Source organism: Entelurus aequoreus, linkage group LG21 (genome assembly GCF_033978785.1).
Source record: "Entelurus aequoreus isolate RoL-2023_Sb linkage group LG21, RoL_Eaeq_v1.1, whole genome shotgun sequence".
Lineage (NCBI taxonomy): Eukaryota > Metazoa > Chordata > Actinopteri > Syngnathiformes > Syngnathidae > Entelurus > Entelurus aequoreus.
Window position 1 is genome coordinate 38,166,175 of NC_084751.1, and position 18,969 is coordinate 38,185,143.

The 18,969-nt window shown below is 33.0% G+C and overlaps 1 protein-coding gene across 4 annotated transcripts in view; it reads left to right on the forward strand.

The window, feature by feature from the left end:
* tcf4 (transcription factor 4) overlaps window positions 1-18,969 on the forward strand; it is a 355,283-nt gene that overhangs the window by 95,410 nt on the left and 240,904 nt on the right. The window contains exon 1 of one of the 4 annotated variants that reach the window (XM_062031633.1): window positions 17,913-18,007. The exons of the other annotated variants lie outside the window; for them this stretch is intronic. The gene's annotated coding sequence lies outside the window, so the exon portion shown is untranslated. Of the gene's footprint in view, window positions 1-17,912; window positions 18,008-18,969 lie in introns of those variants that run through there. 4 annotated transcript variants of the gene reach the window in all.

Below are 18,969 nucleotides of genomic sequence, written 5' to 3' on the forward strand. Positions count from 1 at the left end.
CACACCGGTTGTTTTAAGAGTAACCATGAGCAGATGTCACCAAGTTCATCTGCAAATTAAACAATCAGTGCTAAAGGAGGAGATGACATGACGTCTGCATTAGTGGGCTGGGAGAAAATACCCTTAGAATTTGCTGGAAATTACAGATTCTTTAAAATATAAAAAATACCAAATAAAAAGAATTTCACTCATTAAAGTGCAGATCTCAGCCAAGTCTGAATATTAAACCTTCATTTATAAACATCTCCTGCGTATGCATGTGTCAATATAGCAGCCATTAGTCACTGGGAAATACACACTTTTTAAGTCTCACATTTTTTGGGCCAATTTTCCACTATTGGTTTTATTATTCTGCTAAAAAATACCGTATTTTTCGGACCATAAGGCGCACTTAAAATCCTTTCATTTTTTTTCAAAACTCGACAGTGCGCCTAATGTACGGAATCATTTGGGTTGTGCTTACCGACCTCGAAGCCATTTTATTTGGTACATGGTGAAAGGACAAGTGTGACCAGTAGATGGCAGTCACACATAAGAGATACGTGTGGACTGCCATATGATGGCAGTCACACATAAGAGATACGTGTAGACTGAAATATGACTCAAGGAAACAACACCAACATTTTATATGTTCCATTGAAAATATAGAACATTACACACGGCGCTCAAAAATCCATCACAATGTTTTAGTACGACTTTGGTAAGCTATGAAGCCGCACCGCTTGATGGATTGTACTGTGCTTCAACATACGAGTATTATTATGGTGTGTGTATAAGGTAATACATATTATCTGGCGTTTTGTTTCGCAATATTATGCAAAAGCAACTTTTCTTACCTTCTGGTACCTGCTTATGTGTATTTGGGATCTGCATAAGTCCTCAAAATTTGCGCGCGTCCGCCTTTGTAGTCTTTGCCGACACCGTAGCCGATAAGCTTCTTCTTTTTCTCTATCTTCTTGTTATGGGACATTCATCCTCCACTGTTGCCATTTCTAATATAAAGTAGTGTAAAGTTCTTACTTATATCTGTCAGTAAACTCGCCATGAAGGCGCTAAAACATACCGGTGTAGTGAGTTTACATTAATCACCCAAGGAACTTTAGTTATTAGAGAGTTCCGGTCGGACGGTTTTCTCACATTTCCGGTGTTGTTGCACTAGTGAGCCACGGATGAGAAGATGCTGCTTCTCCTTTATTGATTTAAGTAAAGTCTGAATGTCATTAAAACAGTTACTTTACCGCATTGGTAGTACTTGGATTGTTGTATGTGCAGCAAGAAGGCATTTTGTTGTTATTGTGTAACAAGTTTTGTTGGTCCTTTTGTCCGCAACATGACAATCTTCAAAATAGTTTGGGGTAAAAATATTGCACATTTTCTTGGTTTGCCATGTCAAAAAAACAAAGTTTAGTTTGTCAAAAGAAATCTGAAAACAAATAATAATAAAATAAAAAATAAAAAATAAATAAATTATAAAAACGTAGAGAATCCATCCTTAAATCAAGAGATTTAAGGATGGAAAGTAAAAAAATAAATTAAAAAATGTATAATTTTTTTTAACTCTGATATGAGTTATATGAATTTTAGTTGGATTTTTATTTTATTTTACTTTAACTCCGTAATTGCTCAAAAAATAATTATGAATTAAAACCAATATTGTTATGACTTATTGACCTATTTAAGGCTCCAATTACTTACATCAAATATTAAACTTTTTTTTTTAAATGGAGAAAAATTGCATATTTTATGTTTTTGCCATGAAAAACAGAGTTTTCTTGGACAAAAAAAGGCAGAAAACATTGTTTTAACTTTATTCAATTCAAACAACTTTATTAATCCCTCAAGAGGCAATTCAATTTGAGCAACAGGTTGTCGTGGTTCGCAAGGCCTACATGGATCACAATAAATAAAAATCAATGTATACATAAACAATACAACACTCTAAAAAAAATTTTAAAAAATTTAAATAAAATAAAATTTAAAAATAAATAAATAAATACATTTTTTTTAAATATATATATATATATATATATATATATATATATATATATATATATATATATATATATATATATATATATATATATATATATATATATATATATATATATATATATATATATATATATATATATATATATATCGACAGATAGACTTGAAGTTGACCTTGAGATTTAACTTTGAATAGTAATAATAATAAAACAATCTATGACCCGTTGTTAACATTTTTATGACTGAGACCCTTCTTGAGGGGAGCCCTAAATGTAAAAAAAAAAAAAAAAGAATTTAAACTTTTAAAATATTGCAAATTTTGTTGGTTTGCCATGTCAAAAAAACTAAGTTTACTTTATCAAAAGAAGTCTGAAAACATTTTATAGTTTTAATTTATTTATTATAAAAACATATAATTGATCAAGAGACTTAGGGGGAGAATCTAAAAAATATATATAATTTATTTTTAACACTTCTATGAGTGGGGCTCTTTTGGATGCCCAATATTTTTAGGGGGATTTATTTTTTTTTGTAATTTAACTTTGTAATTGCTTAACAAATAATAATGAATTAAAACAACATTGTTATGAATTATTGACCTATTAAATACACCCAATTACTTACATCAAATATTCCACTTTAAAACAGGGTTTTCTTGGACAAAAAAAGTTTTTTTGTTTTTGTTTTTTTTACTTTATATCGACAGACTTAAAGTTGACGTTGAGATTTAACATTGAATAATAATAATACAAAAAATATATATGACTCATTTTTTTAAAAAAATTATGATTGAGACCCTAAAAATTTAAACTTTTAAATGTTTAAAATATTGCAAATTTTGTTGGTTTGCCACGTCCAAAAAAAACTAAGTCTACTTTGTCAAAAGAAGTCTAAAAACAATTTTTTTTTAAAACCATTTAAAAAAAACTATAAAAACATATAATTGATAAAGAGACTTAAAGGTGGAAAGTAAAAAAAATAATAATAATAATAGTAATTTTTAACATTTTTATGACTGAGACCCCTTTTGAGGGGAGCCCTAAAAGTTAAAAACAAATCTATACATTGAATTGGTTTTGAAAATTTGAAATATCAAAATGCATGCTTTGATTTGTCAGTGTGGCCCTCAGTGGATACAGTTTGGACACCCCTGGCCTAGAAAGTATTGCATCAAAAGAGTTTACAGTGATGCTTTACCACATTGGTAGTACTTGGTGTTTTCAAGAAGGCATTTTGTTGTTATTGTGTCACAAGCTGTCCTTTTGTCCGCAACATGACAATCTTCATGACAGTTTGTGGTAAAAATTATTGCGGATAGACTTGAAGTTGACCTTGAGATTTAACATTGAATAATAATAATAATAAAAAATATATAGGACCCATTTTTTACATTTTTATGACAGAGACCCTTCTTGAGGGGAGCCCTAAAAGTTAAAAAACAAAACTTTTAAAATATTGTACATTTTCTTGGTTTGCCACGTCAAAAAAACAAAGGTTACGTTGTCAAAAGAAGTCTGAAAACAAATAATAATTAAAACAAAAAAACATGCAAAAAATTATAAAAACGTATAAATGATCAAGAGACTTAACTGTGGAAAATTAAAAAAAAAAAACATTTTAAATTTATAATTTATTTTTAACACTTCTATGAGTGGGGCTCCTTTGTATGCCCAATAATTTTAGTGGGATTTTTATTTTATTTTATTTGAACTCCGTAATTGCTCAAAAAATAATTATGAATTAAAATACATTTTGTTATAAATTATTGACCTATTTAAGGCTCCAATCACTTACATCAAATATTAAACTTTTTAAAAAATGGAAAAAAAAATGCATATTTTGTCTTTTTGACCTTTGAGATTTAACATTGAATAATAATAAAACATATAGCACCCATTTTTTTAACCTTTTTATGACTGACACCCTTCTTGAGGGGAGCCCTAAAAGTTGAAACGTTTAAACGTTTAAAATGTTGCAAATTTTGTTGGTTTGCCATGTCAAAAAAAAACTAATTTTACTTTGTCAAAAGAAGTCTGAAAACAAATTTTAAAAAAAAAACATTTAAAAAAAACCTATAAAAACGTATAATTGATAAAGAGACGTAAAGGTGGAAAGTAAATAAAATATAAAAATAAAATAATTTTTAACATTTTTATGACTGAGACCCCTCTTGAGGGTAGCCCTAAAAGTAAAAAACAAATCTATATATTGAATTGGTTTTGAACATTTTAAATATCAAAATGGCCCCCGCATGCTTTGATTTGTCAGTGTGTGGCCCTCAGTTTGGCAGTGGCCTAGAAAGTATTGCATCAAAAGAGTTTACAGTGATGCTTTACCACATTGGTAGTACTTGGTGCTTTCAAGAAGGCATTTTGTTGTTATTGTGTCACAAGCTGTGTCGGCCCTTTTGTCCGCAACATGACAATCTTCTAATCGCACGTGCGTCTCTGTTTAGTCGCTCTCGCTGCTCATTGTGCCGCACTTCAATACTTCTCCTGCATTGTGCCGCTAATTCAAAATTTCACACCTTTCCTCTTCTTGCTGGCGCTCTCTTTGTCTCCCTTGCGTGGTTTCCCCTTCAGTGGCGAGCCCGCAGACAAGAGGAAACGTGCTAAATCCACCTCTAAGAGCCTTTCAGTGTGACATTAGCAGTCGTCATCCGTCTGCCACACAATGCACCGGCACAGTTTAGCGGCCTTTCTTTAAATATTGTCGCATCAATAATAGACTCGGAACACAGAAGCCGCCGTTTAGTTGGAGGTAATCCTGAATGTTTTACAGCGGGTATTTTTTTTTTTATTGTCTTGCGAGCATAATTAGAATATGTTTCGTTTGTTTTCGCAGAAACGTGGGCTTAGCGCCTGGTGGATGTTGACTCCGGATGCTATTGTGTCTTAAGGTTTGGGTGGAAGTGCTGCCCAAAATCCTCCAGACAAAAGTGGCGATTATTGTGGGGGGGGAAAAAATAGACACCCTGGAAAAATTTCAAATCCTTTGAAATTAAAGACAAAAAATGGAGAAAAAATGCCTATTTTGTATTTTTGCCATGAAAAACAGGGTTTTCTTGGACAAAACAAAGGCATAAAACATTTTTTTTTACTTTATATCGACAGATAGACTTGAAGTTCACCTTAAGATTTAACATTGAATAATAATAATAATAATAATAATAATAATAATAATAATAATAATAATAATAATAATAATAATAATAATGATAATAATAAAAATATATATGACCCATTAAAAAAAAAAAAAAAATTAGGACTGAGACCCTTCTTGAGGGGAGCCCTAAAAGTTTAAAAAAAAAAAAAAAAAAAAATGTAAAATTTGTGTTGGTTTGCCATGTCACAAAAACAAAGTTTACTTTGTCAAAAGAAGTCTGAAAAGAAAAAAAACAAGAAAAAAAAACATTAAAAAAAATTATATTATTATATTATATTTTATATATATATATATATATATATATATATATATATATATATATATATATATATATATATATATATATATATATATATATATATATATATATATATATATATATATATATATAAAATGTACAATTTTTATGACTGAGACCCTTCTTGAGGGGAGCCTTAAAAGTAAAAAAAATAAATAAATAAATAAAATATTTTGAAAATGTTGTTGGTTTGCCATGTCACAAAAACAAAGTTTACTTTGTCAAAATAAGTAAATAAAATCATAAAACAAATGATAAAAACCTATATTTAAGAGATTAAGAGACTTACAGGTTGAAAGTTTAAAAAAACAATTTTAAAAAAATTTAAAAAATTGTGTAATTTATTTTTTATACTTGTATGAGTGGGCTCATTTGGATGCCCAATAATTTTAGGGGGATTGTTTTATTTTATTTCATTTTAATTCCGAAATTGCGCAAAAAATAATAATGAATCAATATTGTTATGAATTATCGACCTATTTAAGGCTCCAATTACTTACATCAAACATTACACTTTTTTAAAAAAATGGAAACAAATTGCCTCTTTTGTCTTTTTGCCATGGAAAAACTGGGTTTTCTTGGACAAAAAAAGGCATAAAACATTTTTTTTTTACTTTATATCGACAGATAGACTTGAAGTTGACCTTGAGATTGACCATTTAATAATAATAATAATTTAAAAAATATATATATATATATATATATATATATATATATATATATATATATATATATATATATATATATATATATATATATATATATATATATATATATATATATATATGACCCATTTTTAACATTTTTATGACTGAGACCCTTCTTGAGAGGAGCCCTAAAAGTTAAAAAAAAAAAACTTTTTAACTTTTAAACTTTTTAAAAATTGCACATTTTGTTGGTTTGCCATGTCAAAAAAACTAAGTTTACTTTGTCAAAAGAAGTCTGAAAACAAATGAAAAAAAAAACATTTAAACAAATGTATAAAAACATACAAGAGACTTAAGGGTGGAAATTTAAAAAAAAATGTATGATTTATTTTTAACACTTCTATTAGTGAGTCTCTTTTGGGAAAAAAAGGCAAATAATATATATTTTTTTACTTTTTATCAACAGATAGACTTGAAGTTGACCTTGAGATTTAATAATAATTTTTTAAAAAATATATATGACCCATTTTTTACATTTTTATGAGTGAGTCCCTTCTTGAGGGGAGCTCTAAAAGTTAAAATATATCTATATCTTGAATTGGTTTTGAAAATTTAAAATATCAAAATGGCCCTGCATGCTTTAATTTGTCAGGCTCCCCTCAAGAAGGGTCTCAGTCATAAAAAATTTAAAAATGGGTCACATATATTTGTCTATTAATATTATTAAATGTCAAGGTCAACTTCAAGTCTATCTGTTGATATAGAGTAAAAAAAAAATATTTTTATGCTTTTTTTTTTCCAAAAGAGCCCCACTCACAGAAGTGTTAAAAATAAATCATACATTTTTTTTTTTACTTTCCACCCTTGAGTTTCTTTATCAATTGTACGTTTTTATCATTTTGTCTAATGTTTTTTTTTATTTGTTTTCAGACTTCTTTTGACAAAGTAAACTTTGTTTTTTTGACATGGCAAACCAACAAAATGTGCAATATTTAAAAAAAAAATTTTTTTACTTTTAGAGCTCCCCACAAGAAGGGTCACAGTCATAAAAATTAAAAAAATGAGTCATATATATTTTATTATTATTCAATGTTAAACCTCAAGGTCAACTTTAAGTCTGTCGATATAAAGTAAAAAAAATAAAAATCTTTTATGTCTTTTTTCATCCAAGAAAACCCTGTTTTTCATGGCAAAAAGACAAAATATGCATTTTTTTCTAAACATGTTTTAAAGTGGAATATTTGATGTAAGTAGTTGGAATCTTTAATATGTCAATAATTCATAAATATGTTGATTTTAATTCATTATTATTTGTTGAGCAATTACGGATTTATGCCTTTTTTTTCCAAAAGAGCCCCACTCACAGAAGTGTTAAAAACAAATCATAATTTTTTTGTAATTTTTTTTTACTTTCCACCCTTAAGTTTCTTCATCAATTGTACGTTTTTATAATTGTGTTTAATGTTTGTTTTTTTTCATTTGTTTTCAGACTTCTTTTGACAAAGTAAACTTTGTTTTTTTGACATGGCGAACCAACAACATTTGCAATATTTGAAAACATTTAAAGTTTTTTTTTTTTACTTTTAGAGCTCCCCTCAAGAAGGGTCTCAGTCATAAAAATGTTAAAAATTGGTCATATATGCTGTATATATTTTTAAAATTATTATTATGCAACATTAAATCTCAAGGTCAACTTCAAGTTTGTCCATATAAAGTACAAATAAAATATGTTTTATGCCTTTTTTCGTCCAAGAAAACCCTGTTTTTCATGGCAAAAAGACAACATATGCAATTTTTCTAAAAATATTTTAAAGTGGAATATTTGTTGAACAATTACAGATTTTCATGTGTTGTCAGACTTCTTTTGACAAAGAAGTCTGTATTATTTGTTGAACAATTACGGATTTTCATGTGTTGTCAGACTTCTTTTGACAAAGTAAACTTTGTTTTTTTGACATGGCAAACCAACAACATTTGCAATATTTGAAAAAATGTAAAGTTTTTTTTTTTTCACTTTTAGGGCTCTCCTCAAGAAGGGTCTCAGTCATAAACATGTTAAAAATGGGTCATACATATTTTGTTATTATTATTATTCAATGTTAAATCTCAAGATCAACTTCGAGTCTGTCGATATAAAGTAAAAAAAAAAGACGTTTTATGCCTTTTTTTCATCCAAGAAAATCCTATTTTCATGGCAAAAAGACAAAATATGCCATTTTTCTAAAAAAGATTTAAAGTGGAATATTTGATGTAAGTAATTGGAGTCTTTAATAGGTCAATAATTCATAACAATGTTGTTTTTAATTCATTATTATTTTTGAGCAATTACGGATGTATGCCTTTTTTTTCCAAAAGAGCCCCTCTTATAAAAGTGTTCAAAATAAATCATTATTTTTTTATTTTTTTATTTTTTACTTTCCACCCTTAAGTTTCTTTATCAATTGTACATTTTTATCATTTTGTTTAATGTTTTGTTAGTTTTTTCCATTTGTTTTCACACTTCTTTTGACAAGGTAAACTTTGTTTTTTTGACATGGCAAACCAAAAAATTTGCAATATTTAAAAAAATTCAAATTTTTTTTTTTTTTTTTTACCTTTAGAGCTCCCCTCAAGAAGGGTCTCAGTCATAATTTTTTTTCAAATGGGTCATATATATTTTTTATTATTATTATTCAATGTTAAATCTCAAGGTCAACTTCGAGTCTGTCGATCAATCAATCAATCAATCAATGTTTATTTATATAGCCCTAAATCACAAGTGTCTCAAAGGGCTGCACAAGCCACAACGACATCCTCGGTACAGAGCCCACATACGGGCAAGGAAAAACTCGTAAATTTAAAAAAAAGATGTTTTATGCCTTTTTTCGTCCAAGAAAACCCTGTTTTTCATGGCAAAAAGACAAAATATGCAATTTTTCTAAAAGAAAAAAATGTAAAGTGGAATATTTGATGTATGTAATGGGAGTCTTTAATAGATCAATAATTTATAACAATGTTGATTTTAATTAATTATTTTTTGTTGAGCAAATACGGATTTATGCCTTCTTTTTTTTCCAAAAAGAGCCCCACTAACAGAAGTGTTAAAAATAAATATTTTCTTTTTTATTATTTTTTTACTGTCCATCCTCTTTATCAATTGTACGTTTTTCTAATTTTGTTTAATGTATTTTTTTATTTTATTTTTCATTTGTTTTCAGACTTCTTTTGACAAAGTAAACGTTTTTTGACATGGCAAACCAACAAAATTTGCAATATTTTAAAAAACTTAAAGTTGTTTTTTTTTTTACTTTTAGAGCTCCCCTCAAGAAGGGACTCCGTCATAAAAATGTTAAAAATGGGTCATATATTTTTTTTTATTATTAATATTCATGTTAAATCTCAAGGTCAACTTCGAGTCTGTCGATATAAAGTAGAAATAAAAGATGTTTTATGCCTTTTTTCGTCCAAGAAAACCCTGTTTTCATGGCAAAAAGACAAAATATGCCATTTTTCTAAAAAATATTTAAAGTGGAATATTTGATGTAAGTAATTGGAGTCTTTAATAGGTCAATAGTTCATAACAATGTTGATTTGCATTCATTATTATTTGCTGAGCAATTACGGTTTTATGCCTTTTTTTTTCCACAACAGCCCCACTCACAGAAGTGTTAAAAATAAATCATTATTATTTTTTTATTTTTTTTAACTTTCCACCCTTAAGTTTCTTTATCAATTGTACATTTTTATCATTTTGTTTAATGTTTTGTTTGTTTTTTTCATTTGTTTTCAGACTTCTTTTGACAAGGTAAACTTTCTTTTTTTGACATGGCAAACCAAAAAATTTGCAATATTTAAAAAAATTCAAAGTTTTTTTGTTTTTTTTACTTTTAGAGCTCCCCTCAAGAAGGGTCTCAGTCATAATTTTTTTTTAAATGGGTCATATTTTTTTTTTTTTATTATTATTGAATGTTAAATCTCAAGGTCAACTTCGAGTCTGTCGATCAATCAATCAATCAATCAATCAATCAATGTTTATTTATATAGCCCTAAATCACAAGTGTCTCAAAGGGCTGCACAAGCCACAACGACATCCTCGGTACAGAGCCCACATACGGGCAAGGAAAAACTCGTAAATTTAAAAAAAAGATGTTTTATCCAAGAAAACCCTGTTTTTCATGGCAAAAAGACAAAATATGCAATTTTTCTAAAAGAAAAAAATGTAAAGTGGAATATTTGATGTAAGTAATGGGAGTCTTTAATAGATCAATAATTTATGCCTTCTTTTTTTTCAAAAAGAGCCCCATTATTTTTTTATTTTTTTACTGTCCATCCTTAAGTTTCTTCATCAATTGTACGTTTTTCTAATTTTGTTTAATGTATTTTTTATTTTATTTTTCATTTGTTTTAAGACTTCTTTTGACAAAGTAAACTTAGTTTTTTTGACATGGCAAACCAACAAAATTTGCAATATTTGAAAAAACTTAAAGTTTTTTTTTTTAACTTTTAGAGCTCCCCTCAAGAAGGGACTCCGTCATAAAAATGTTAAAAATGGGTCATATATTTTTTTTAATTATTAATATTCAATGTTAAATCTCAAGGTCAACTTCGAGTCTGTCGATATAAAGTAGAAATAAAAGATGTTTTATGCCTTTTTTCGTCCAAGAAAACCCTGTTTTCATGGCAAAAAGACAAAATATGCCATTTTTCTAAAAAAGATTTAAAGTGGAATATTTGATGTAAGTAATTGGAGTCTTTAATAGGTCAATAATTCATAACAATGTTGTTTTTAATTCATTATTATTTGTTGAGCAATTACGGATGTATGCCTTTTTTTTTTTTCCAAAAGAGCCCCACTCACAGAAGTGTTAAAAATAAATCATAATTTATTAATTTTTTTCTTACTTTCCACCCTTAAGTTTCTTTATCAATTGTACATTTTTATCATTTTGTTTAATGTTTTTTTTTTTTTCCCCCATTTGTTTTCAGACTTCTTTTGACAAGGTAAACTTTGTTTTTTTGACATGGCAAACCAAAAAATGTGCAATATTTAAAAAAAATTTAAAGTTTTTTTTTTTTTTTTTTACTTTTAGAGCTCCCCTCAAGAAGGGTCTCAGTCATAATTTTTTTTTTAAATGGGTCATATATATATTTTGTTTATTATTATTCAATGTTAAATCTCAAGGTCAACTTCGAGTCTGTCAATATGAAGTAAATTTAAAAAAAATATGTTTTATGTCTTTTTTCGTCCAAGAAAACCCTATTTTCATGGCAAAAAGACAAATTATGCAATTTTTCTAAAAAATGTTTTAAAGTGGAATATTTTATGTAAGTAATTGGAGTCTTTAATTGGTCAATAATTCATAACAATGTTGTTTTTAATTCAGTATTATTTGTTGAGCAATTACGGATTTATGCCTTTTTTTTTCCAAAAGAGCCCCACTCACAGAAGTCATTTGAAATATTCATTCAGTTGCAACAAATATGAAAGGAGGACTGGGGGGTAAAGTGGAGACCAAAAACAAGGCGATACCGGGGGGAAAAACACAGCAAAATAATAGCCGTCGTAAACCTCCTGCAGAGTTCCAGGTGCCATGTTTTTTTTTTTTACTCTTCCTTTTTGATCGGATGGCGGCGACTGATGCCAAACGGCGTCAGACCCCGACCAAAGTAAATGCCATGCCGTGGATGGAGAATAGAGAAGGAGAAAAGGGAAGGAGGGATGTAAGGGCGGAGGGGGGGGGAGAAGATTTGGGGCTCTAATGCCAGCCTTATGCGTCTTTTAGTCGTTTCCGCCGCCGGGGCTTGGCACCGGCACGCCACTGTCAGCCCGCCAACAAAAATCTGCAGTGCCTGCCGCATTTCGCCGGGCCCTGTTTTGTCTAAGAGCAACACACAGCGAACGCGTTCATTCATCAGCGCGTGCACACACTTTGCTTTCATAAAACTGCTTTCCAACTGAAGTCGACACAAAATGTGATGAGAATTCAAATCAATTGTCAGCGATAAATTAAAAAAAAACCTTACAGGGCATTTTACGACATTGTTGCTCCCGTTGCACGGGACCGCACGCTAATGTTGTTTGGATTAAGGTTTTGTTGTTAAAGTTGTCACTCCATTGTTGTTGTGGTTGGGCATGATGGAGGATGGTTGGATGTGTTTGCTAGGATGATGGGGTTTGGAGAATAAGGGCTGTGGGGTTTCTCTCACACAAATAGACAACAAATGTCACAGCTCTGTCTTCACAATTATGCGACGCAAACTTTTAACCCGAATTAACGAATTTTGTGCATTTTTTTTTTGCACAGGGTAACCCTAATAAAAAGCGACCCACAAATATTTGGATGAATCTGTTATGTATTTTACCTTTTTTTCAAGGTATACATATAGTCAGTGGCGGGCCGTGCGTTTCTCACCTAGGCCTTCAGTGATGTCCTACTTAGTCCGACTTCACCTCTCAAAATACCGTCGTTTATGTCACCACGTGGACACGGCTGGAGATACTATACAGCAGTGGTTCTTAACCTGGGGTTCGGTGAGTCGCCCTCAGGGGTTCGGCGGAGGTCAAGACACACCCGACTCATTGTGTAAATACAAACTTCTCCCTATCGGCGTATTACGGATACGGCAACAACAGAAGTCGGACTGGTTTGCAGGTGTGTAATTTCTTGTGAGTTTATGCACTGTGTTGGTTTTGTTGTTTGAACAAGGTGATGTTCATGCACGGTTCATTTTGTGCACCAGTAAAAAAACATGGTAACACTTTAGTATGGGGAACATATTCACCATTAATTAGTTGCTTATTAACATGCAAATTAGTAACATATTGGCTCTTAACTAGTCATTATTAAGTACTTATTAACAGTGTTGGGACTAACGCGTTACTGAGTAACGCGTTACTGTAACGCCGTTAGTTTCGGCGGTAACTAGTAATCTAACACGTTATTTTTTATATGCAGTAACTCAGTTACCGTTACTGCATGATGCGTTACTGCGTTATTTTACGTTATTTTTATGTAGTATCGGCTAGAAACAGAAGATCTGAGTGTGTTTTATTGGAGCGCTCCACAGAAAGCACGCCTCCCCGCAGGGGAGACGTTCCTCCAGAGCCGTACTTCGGGACTAACAACCTTCACTTTACCCGGAAGAGGGTCTTTACAGCTGAGGGTGAATGACGAGCCCGGCGGTTTGTTGCAACTTTGTGACTTTATTGGACGCAGCCATCCACCAAGCTAGAACACCTGCACGCACTCACTGTCGCCGCTCGCTCACCTCTCTCGCCCACTCACTCACTGACGTCACTCACCTCACATGTTGTCATATCTTAAAGGGCCACACACACACACACATACGCTACTCTCATAACAACTAACAAGTCATCATGGTGAAGCCAGAAGTTGAGTTTTTTAACATGGAGACATTCTCAATACTTTTCTTTTGTCGAGCACAAAGAAAATAACATTTTAGTTCAATGTAAGTTGTGTCTTGGATCAAAGATCCTATCTACTTAGAGTTAAAGTTAAAGTGCCATTATGTTGCAGCTATTTAAAATAGTTTTGTCAATTTTTTCTGGCCTGAAATAAATTGGCCCTTTGAAACATATCTTTGTCTTTGTGTGTTGTATGTAGACCACATTGTTTGTGTGTTGTATGTAGACCACATTGTTTGTGTGTTGTATGTGGACCACATTGCTTTCTGAGTTCAGTGATGCAAATGCATGTCAAGTTGATCAACAGATTGTATTATTCTCCAGTGCAATAACAGTACTGAAATGAAGGCTAAAAGGGCATTAATGGGAGCCTTAAAAAAAAAGGGGAAAAAAAGAAGTAACTAAATAGTTACTTTTCACAGTAACGCATTACTTTTTGGTGTAAGTAACTGAGTTAGTAACTGAGTTACTTTTGAAATAAAGTAACTAGTAATTGTAACTAGTTACTGGTTTACAGTAACTAACCCAACACTGCTTATTAATGCCTTATTTTAACCCTAACCCTGGCTCTAACCCTAACCCTAACCAAATAACTCTAAATTAAGTCTTTGTTACTTACAATATGTTCCCCATACTAAAGTGTTACCAAAAACATATAACTTTGTCTTGAATTTGAAAAAAAACATTTTATTTTTCCCTAAAGAAGGGTTCGGTGAATGTCCATATGAAACTAATGCAGTTTGGTACCTCCAACAAGGTTAAGAATCACTGCTATACAGAAACCCACTTGCACACTACTGAGCATTGAAGCCCCTCAACAGCGTACAAAACGGTCTATTTTTGGGCGCATTTAACATTCAATGAACCCGCTTCAGCAATTAAAACATATCTTACGTGGTAATGTCAAATTTAAAAGAATTGTATATCAAATCAAATCAAATCAACTTTATTTATAAAGCACATTTAAAATTTACCACAGGGGTAGCCAAAGTGCTGTACAATGGGCAGGTTAAAAGATAATACGAGAACCGAGCAAACACAACACAACACAAACAGAACACGGTAAAAAATAAATAAATAAAACATAAAAACAGGTTCACAGCAGGTGTATTATGGGGCGCCATTGCAGGATGGATATCACTCAGTGTTAAAAGCCATGGAATAAAAGTATGTTTTTAAGAGAAATTTAAAAACAGGAAGAGAGGAGGCTTGTCTAACACTCAGAGGTAGGTCGTTCCAGAGCTTGGGAGCAGCAGCGGCGAAAGCTCTGTCACCTCTAAGCTTCAGCCTTGTGTCTGGGACCGTCAGTAGCAGCTGATCGGCTGATATGGTATAAAACAAAAGAAACATGAAAAAATTAAGAAATTTAATTTTTGAACTCACAATTTGTAGCACCCATTCGACGCCGTATAAGTCAGTGGTACCGCTCGTAGTCGGTAGTTAGTCGTAATCGGATGATTCCTGTGAAAAGTCGCACGAGATGTAGTTTCTCTTAAGTATCCTTCTTGAAAATGGCCTTGGTAATATATATCCATCCATCCATCCATCTTCTTCCGCGTATCCGAGGTCGGGTCGCGGGGGCAGCAGCCTAAGCAGAGAAGCCCTGACTTCCCTCTCCCCAGCCACTTCGTCCAGCTCTTCCCGGGGGATCCCGAGGCGTTCCCAGGCCAGCCGGGAGACATAGTCTTCCCAACGTGTCCTGGGTCATCCCCGTGGTCGGACGTGCCCTAAACACCTCACTAGGGAGGCGTTCGGGTGGCATCCTGACCAGATGCCCGAACCACCTCATCTGGCTCCTCTCGATGTGGAGGAGCAGCGGCTTTACTTTGAGCTCCCCCCGGATGGCAGAGCTTCTCACCCTATTTCTAAGGGAGAGCCCCGTCACCCGGCGGAGGAAACTCATTTCGGCCGCTTGTACCCGTGATCTTGTCCTTTCGGTCATAACCCAAAGCTCATGACCATAGGTGAGGATGGGATCGTAGATCGACCGGTAAATTGAGAGCTTTGCCTTCCGGCTCAGCTCCTTCTTCACCACAATATATAATCTAATATATATCTGCCACCTAATCAACATGTTGCTCTCCTTCTTTGTGAGTACTGGTGAGTTTTCTGTGGCTTTCTATGGCTCGTATGGCCACTTCCTGTTTTCGCAATTTGTGATTGGATACTCACTTGGGACTACCAAGTGAGTATCCAATCACAGGACGTGTAAATGTCCCGTTCAATGTAAGGCCAGCTAGAAGGTCTTACTGGTCAACAACTCGTGATCTGATTGGCTATGGCTAACCTAGAAACAACAGCACTGGAAGGAGCATAATATGACATGAAGATAATATGAATACTTTTAGATATATAGGGAAAGTAAATAAAAAATTACTTTAATCTTTGATTATGATCATGATTTCTGGTTATGTTAGGCCAGCAGAGAAGGCCTTGCTGGCTCTGACGGCACACCACTGCATATAGTATGAAACAATAGTCTTTGCCAACATGTTTTAGTCGAGGATAAGACATTGATTGATTGATTGATTAAAACTTGTATTAGTAGATTGCCCAGTACAGTACATATTCCGTACAATTGACCACTAAATGGTAACACCCAAATAAGTTTTTCAACTCACGTTAATCAATTCATGGTATTTCGCATGGGGGCCTAACTCTCCAACAAACCATACACTATGTAGTTGAAGCACATTTTCACTGAAGTTTTTCGGTATCGCCCTGGTCCATCAAAAAGCAGAATTTTCAAAATCTATATCCTGAAATCCCAGAAAAGAATGGGTTCAAGTAATTGACAGTTTTGAAAAGAATGCGACTTTAATGCGAAATGAACCAAGATAACTGGAACTTTGGGGAATGATCGTCCACAGAATCAACCCCCCCTGCCCCAGTCCTCTGTGGACCTCATGCTTAGTGCCTGGTCTTGAGCTGCCATGATGACTGCCTCTGTGCTGTCTTTCAGACCTGTCATGATCCGTTACACTGCAAAAAGTCAGTGTTCAAAAACAAGGAAAAAAAATACAAAATTTAGAGGTATTTTATTTGAACTAAGCAAAATTATCTGCCAATAGAACAAGAAAATTCGGCTTGTCAAGACTTTCCAAAACAAGTCAAATTAGCTAACCTCAATGAACCCAAAAATACCTTAAAATAAGTATATTCTCACTAATAACAAGTGCACTTTTCTTGGTCGAAAAAAAAAGAGACCTTTTTGCTCGATATGTTGAAAATGAAGTAAATGCTAGTGCCATTATCTTGACATAATGATATGCGCTCGGCATTACATTTCTTGAAACCAGCAAACTTATACTAAAAACTAGTTTATTGTTCTTAATGGAAAGGCAACAAGGCAACCGCTTGTTACTCTCGGGGTCTCCTAGCCGCTCAGGCAAACCATATGGTCTAAAAATGCATTTTTCCATGGATAACATGACATCATCGCGCCAAGTGCGTGCTCTTTCAGTCAATTAGTGCGCATATATACAGCCCGGCCCCCGGCCAAATTTTTTTAAATTGTAATTTTAAAGAATTGATCTGAATGTGCATGAACTATTTCTGTTCAAAATTGTTTGAAATGTCAAATGTTTAAATAATAACTGTCAGTTTACTGTACTGTGCCAACTGTACTACTATATGAGTACATCTTTTGTATTGTTTCATTGAAAATAAAACAGCAAAGTCCATTTGGCTGTCACCTGTTTTAATTATGAGACACAATTGTGTCAAAGTCAGGATTTTTTTGTCCATGTTTGAAATAAGAAATGACTACTTTAAAAAAAGAAGTCTTATACTTGTGAGTGTTGATGACACAGCTTTGCAACAGTTGATATTCTAGTTTCAAGCATGTTTTACTCAATATAGCTCATCAAATCTCAGCAACAAGCTGTAATATCTTACTGAGATCATTTAGGACCAAAACACTTAAAACAAGTAAAACACTCTAACATAAAATCTGCTTAGAGAGAAGAATTATCTTATCAGACAGAAAATAAGCAAATATCACCCTTATTTGAGATATTTAATCTTACTTAAATCATGGCATGATTTATATTTGGTAGTTTTTCTGTCTTAGTCTGTTTCCTGGCCGCACCCTCTTTCCTTGTTTTCTGTTGGTTTCCATGGGCACTGATTCTCCTCACCTGTCTTAGTTTTGCAATGAATGTTCCCACCAGGTTTTTGGGTTAATCACTCCCCTTTATAGTTACCTGTCACCCAGCAGTAGTGGCTGGGTCGATGTTTGCGATAGGCAACAGTTACGTTCTCCCGGTTTTTCTCCTCCCTCTAGTGATTTTTGTACAGTCTAGCTTTCCTGGTTTTTTCACCCTTGGTGACATTTTGGTTTTGTTTATCTCCACGCTTGCTAGCGTCCTTAGTTTTGTATTTTATGTCCTGCCTTTAATTTATTTAAAAACTTTATTCTTACCTGCACGCTACTCCTGCTTGTCTTCTGCCTTGGAAGGAATGCGACCACGACATAACAAGACCAGCTTTTTGCAGCCACTGGTAGGATTTCTTTATATTTATATATTTCCATATGAGTTGGGAAATTGTTTTAGATGTAAATATAAACGGAATACAATGATTTGCAAATCCTTTTCAACCCATATTCAATTGAATGCACTACAAAGACAAGATATTTGATGTTCAAACTCATAAACTTTATTTATTTTTTTGCAAATAATAATTAACTTAGAATTTCATGGCTGCAACACGTGCCAAAGTAGTTGGGAAAGGGCATGTTCACCACTGTGTTACATGGCCTTTCCTTTTAACAACACTCAGTAAACGTTTGGGAACTGAGGAGACACATTTTTGAAGCTTCTCAGGTGGAATTCTTTCCCATTCTTGCTTGATGTACAGCTTAAGTTGTTCAACAGTCCGGGGGTCTCTGTTGTGGTATTTTAGGCTTCATAATGCGCCACACATTTTCAATGGGAGACAGGTCTGGACTACAGGCAGGCCAGTCTAGTACCCGCACTCTTTTACTATGAAGCCACGTTGATGTAACACGTGGCTTGGCATTGTCTTGCTGAAATAAGCAGGGGCGTCCATGGTAACGTTGCTTGGATGGCAACATATGTTGCTCCAAAACCTGTATGTACCTTTCAGCATTAATGGTGCCTTCACAGATGTGTAAGTTACCCATGCCTTGGGCACTAATACACCCCCATACCATCACAGATGCTGGCTTTTCAACTTTGCGCCTATAACAATCCGGATGGTTCTTTTCCTCTTTGGTCCGGAGGACACGACGTCCACAGTTTCCAAAAACAATTTGAAATGTGGACTCGTCAGACCACAGAACACTTTTCCACTTTGTATCAGTCTATCTTAGATGAGCTCAGGCCCAGCGAAGCGGACGGCATTTCTGGGTGTTGTTGATAAACGGTTTTCGCCTTGCATAGAGTTTTAACTTGCACTTACAGATGTAGCGACCAACTGTAGTTACTGACAGTGGGTTTCTG